At 46.7% G+C, this 4,909-nt stretch overlaps 1 long non-coding RNA gene across 1 annotated transcript; it reads left to right on the top strand.

The window, feature by feature from the left end:
- Window positions 1-975: 975 nt before the first annotated feature.
- Window positions 976-4,453, top strand: LOC116533161. The gene is made up of 3 exons (XR_004261118.1): window positions 976-1,166; window positions 1,252-1,321; window positions 3,202-4,453. It is a non-coding gene; the product is annotated as an uncharacterized LOC116533161 (long non-coding RNA).
- Window positions 4,454-4,909: the final 456 nt, after the last annotated feature.

Genomic DNA, 4,909 nt, shown 5'->3' with positions numbered 1-4,909 from the left:
AGCTGCACAGTCTGTACCCCTTCTCACTGGACAAAGAGCTGGCAACTGCCAGGAATACATCCTCTGACCAAAATCCCATTAGGGATCAAGGACCCAAGGATCCAAGACCTTCTTTCTTGGAAAGGGAATTCCTGAGAACTCTGAGATGACGCAGTCTCCGGTGGAGAATTACGAGGGACCCAAGCAGTTGGCTGGTGGTGGAAATGTCACCTCGGTATAGTACTACAGAGTTTCCTTTCACCCCCAACAGCCGATGGATGGGAAAGGAGCCCTGGCTTCCAGGGTCGAAGAGTGAGAAGTGAACCAGGGTGTCTGCCATCCATGTGAGAGCTATGTCCTGTGGCTGAGGGCCAGGGGGCGTTGGGGACCACCAGGAGTGAAGTGACTTCACTTTTCCAATTAAGTGAAGTCTTTTGCACAATATTCCTGACCAATAGCTAATGTTCTCTGAGTGAGGGAGAGCTTCAGCCTCTGAAGTTGCGGTGTGGAGAGGGGGGAACTTGTAGGAAGATGTATGTGGGCACAAACATGGGGAGAACACGCTGGAGCAGGCAGGGGCTCCATAGAAGCTGAGGATGGGTGTTCTGGTGGCGGTGTTGGGGGTGGGGGTGGCAGTGTGAGGAGGTGAGTGAGCAGGTTGGGTGGGAAAGAGGAAGAAACCTAGGCTATTGTGTTTCTGAAGAGATCCCGTATCAAGGAAGAATCGTGGATTTGTCAGCCTGAGGACATTTCTTTTGTGGAAATGACCCCTAAGTGGGTCATGCTGAAACCCTGCTGGCCCTGGGGAAGAAAGAAGCCTAATAATGCACTTTGTCTAAACCCACAGCTGCAGACAAGGAGACAGGGAACCTGCCACCACAAGGAAGAGTCAGTTTAGAAGCACAGCAGCTGCTGCCTTCAGGGGGTTTCTGGCTCGTTCCTCCTGGGACCTGGCAAGAGTTGCACCATCAAGGCTGCAAGAGTTGAGCCCCCTAGGACACGGCAGAAAGAGCATCATGAAAAAGGGGAGCCCGCCAGCTGTTGAGTGGCTGGACAGGATGTGGGTCTGGGGTCAGGTGGGGCTTTAATGCCTCTTCATTCTCTGGGCAGAAGGCTGGGCAGCAGCAGCCATGTGCTTTGACGGGACCTGGGCTCTCCTGCTAGGAGTTCCTGGGGGCGGGAAGGCTGTAAGCTGAGGTTTTCTTTTAGGAATTCAGTGTTTGTCTGGAAAATGTAAAATGACCCACCACGGCTCTATCTGCTTCTCTTGAGGCTCCTGACGACTTCTGATATGTACAGACTGGAATAAGAGAACCTAGCAGAATGGGGGCAGAGGCAAAAGGTAAGCCTTTGGGCCTGAAAAGAAGGCTGGGGGAGCAGTCTCTAAGACCTTCTTCCTGGTGAATGAGAAGGGAGGTGCTCTGGGGAGCCTATCCTAGGAGCTCATGGTTCCTGGGGAGTTTGGGGAAGAAGAAGCCCCTGAGTGCCTGATGGGCTCATGTGTATTGGGCCAGGTTTGTGCTTCTTAGAGAGACCCTGGCAATCTCTCTGTGTCATTGTGAGAGGAGTGAAGACTAGACTGTGAACATAGAAAGCCTTGCAGGTTCTGGAGCAAGGAGAGTCCCTAGAAATACATAGTCAGTCCAGCACTGCTGGGAGCTGGAGAGGCCCTGGCTGAAAAATCCCAGCGGACAGCATTGCGTTATCGTGACTTTTCGTTTTCTGGAAACCAAGAACTTATGCCTAAATTGAATCCATTTGTCTTAGTCAGCTGAGGCTGCTCTAACAAACACCATAGATCAGGTAGCGTAAAATCCAGAGGTTTCTTTCTCCCAGTTCTAGAGGCTGTGAGCCTGAGCTCACAGCATGATCGGGTTCTGGTGAGGGCCCTCTTCCAGGTTTCAGACTGTGTTCTTGTATCCTCACAAGAGGGCAAAGGGTGAGGGAGCTTTCTGGGGTTCCTCATATAAGGGCACTAATCCCATTTATGAGGGCTCCACCTTCATGACCTAATCACCTCCTAAAGGCCCCACATCCTAATACCATAACATCGGGGACCAAGTTTCAACGTACGAATTTTGGGAAGGCACGGACAGTCAGTCTATAGCACAATTTCTAGATTTCTGTCCTAAACCATCAGTTAGGGTTCTGTTTCTGACCTAGTTAGCACAGGCATTTGATAATGACTGCTAAGCAATGTGTTTGTGTCTAAAAATGTGGTGTGACATTATTATTTTTGGAGACAGGGTCTTGCTTTGTCACCCAGGCTGTAGTGCAGTGGTGTGATCATAACTCACTGCAGCCTCAAACTCTTGGGCTCAAGTGATCCTCCTGCCTCAGCCTCCTGAGTAGCTAGGAATGTGCCTCTATGCTTGGCTAATTAAAAAATATATATAAAGAGATGGTCTCACTATGTTGCCAGAGCTGGTCTCAAACTCCTGGGCTTAAGCGCTCCTCCCACCTTGGGCTCCCAAAGTGCTGGGACTACAAGCGTGAGCCACCTACAGTGCCTGACCCATCATTCTTTGAAAGTTATGTGATAGATTGAACTGACTTTTCTTTAGAAGAATTTCAATATGATTTGTTAAGGTCTATAATGTAGCCTGTTACTACCTTAAACCTATGGATTCACTTAGGAAGTGAAGTTGTCATTGTTGGACCTATTCTTTTGATTAAGGTAGGTATGTGTGAAGGGTAGGAGAGGGCAGTAGTTAAGGGCATAGACCATGGAGGCCTTCCTCTGGGATGGGGTCTCTATTTTGCCTCTTAAGTGTGACCTTGGGCAAGCTCCTTAGCTCTTCTGTCCCTTAGTTCTGTCATCTGCAAAATGGGGATAGAAATACTGTCTTCCTCCTCAGGTTATTGTGAAGATCGAATGATATGTACATATTCTGAACAGTGCTTGGCCTCAAATATTAGCTATTTTTGTCTCTTAGTTCAGTTCTCAAAAATGTATTTAATTCATGTAGATTTTGCAATTATTTTTTGAAGAAAAATGTAGTGCTTTTCCTGTTCTCATAGCATGCCCAGGAAACAAGATGGTTTCTGTTTTGGGACAGATGATTCTGGAAAGATGTTAGAAATATAGTACACTGAAACCAAATCTTCCAGTATCATTAACCTATACCTCGTGTTAGCCGTGTCTTTTTTTGTGACACTGCGGTCTCTGTAAATGGTAAATAACTTCAGTACATTCACCAAGTTATTTTTGGTTGTTTCTAGATTCAGAGGAAAATATCAATGGAAAGCAGCTAGCATGGACACCCCACAGTGTTCTTCCCTCTAGCAGTCTGGTATTATCTGGAGCTGAGATGCTGGCTAAGGTGGTTGGGTCATTTGTCCCCTCCAAATCTCATATGAGAATTTGATTCCCAGTTTTGGGGATTGGGTCTAGCAGGAGAACTTTGGGTCATGACGGGGGGCTTGGCGTCCTGCTCACAGGAATGAATGAGTGCTCACTCTACGAGTTTGCTGGAAAGCTGGTTGTTTAAAGAGACTGGCATCTCCCCCACTTTCTCTCTTGCTCACCCTCTTAACTGTGTGATATCCCTGCTCCCTTTGCTATCCATCATGAGTGGAAGCTTCTTGAAGCCCTCACCAGAAACAGATGCCAACACTATGCTTCCTGTACAGCCTGCCATACCACGAGCCAAAATAAACCTCTTTACCTGATCAATTATCCAGCCTCAGGTATTCATTTGTAGCAATGAAAAATGGACAAACACAGAAAATTGGTACTGAGGAGTGGGGCTTTGCTATAAAGATAGCTGAAGATGTAGAGGCAGCTTTGGAAATGAATCAATTGATAGATATTGGAAGAATTTGGAGGGCTTAGAAGAAGACAGGAAGATGAGGGAAAATTTGGAACTGTCAACCAAAGGATGATGAGGTTCATACATGTGGAAAGGAGAGCTATATTTATCCTAAATGGTTTCAGCCTGCAGGGTGGCCATTCTGAATGGCTGGGAAGCATAGCCTCCGGCCAGAAGCCAGAAACAGGCACTTGGTGTGTCAGAAGAATAAAACAGGATTTATGCTGAATGAGGTGGCCAAATGTATATTCAGCAAGCTACAGGAGGAGCCACAAATATTTATGAAAGAAGAAACATGCACATGTGCACTTGACCTCCAAGCCCCTTCGTGGGGTCCCATGTTAAAAAAATGGTAGTGTTAGCAAGATGTGAGGGGGGAGTTTTTGGGCCTCTTCATCAAAAGATGAAGCAGAAGACACAAAAACCCTCAGTCAGTGTGCGGCCTCCCTAGATTGACCAGAAGCTCTCAGTGGTTGGTGGTCTCTTATCAGGAAGGAACACTGGTTGGTTGGCTTACTGAAACTGCAAAAGGGAGGGCCAGCATAACGTGGTTGTTTAAAATCAGTGGTGAGGTGAGTCTTTTGAAAGGGCTGGTTCCAACCCAAATGCCTATCGATGATAGACTGGATAAAGACAATGTGGCACATATATACCATTAAATACTATGCAGCCATAAAAAAGAATGAGTTCATGTCCTTTGCAGGGACATGGATGAAGCTGGAAGCCATCATTCTCAGCAAACTAACACAAGAACAGAAAACTAAACTCCGCATGTTCTCACTCTTAAGTAGGAGTTGAACAATGAGAACACATGGACACAGGGAGGGGAGCATCACACACTGGGGCCTATCGGCAGGTGAGGAGGGGGAGGGGGAGGGGGAGCATTAGGATAAATATCTCAAAACCTAGATGATGGATTGATAGGAGCAACAAACCACCATGGCACATGTATACCTATGTAATGAACCTGCATGTTCAACACATGTATGTAAAATAAAAAAATGAAAGTAAAATGAAAAAATGAAAAAAAAAAAAAGGCTGGTTCCCATTTAGCCCTTAGAGAAGAAAGCTTAGTGGAGGTTACCAAGGGAGGGGCTCTAACGAGGCATGTCTGACCT

Source organism: Sapajus apella, unplaced genomic scaffold (assembly GCF_009761245.1).
Source record: "Sapajus apella isolate SASKATOON/1434 unplaced genomic scaffold, GSC_monkey_1.0 scaffold80, whole genome shotgun sequence".
In the NCBI taxonomy this organism is placed as follows: domain Eukaryota; kingdom Metazoa; phylum Chordata; class Mammalia; order Primates; family Cebidae; genus Sapajus; species Sapajus apella.
This window is presented reverse-complemented; position numbering and strand designations above follow the sequence as displayed.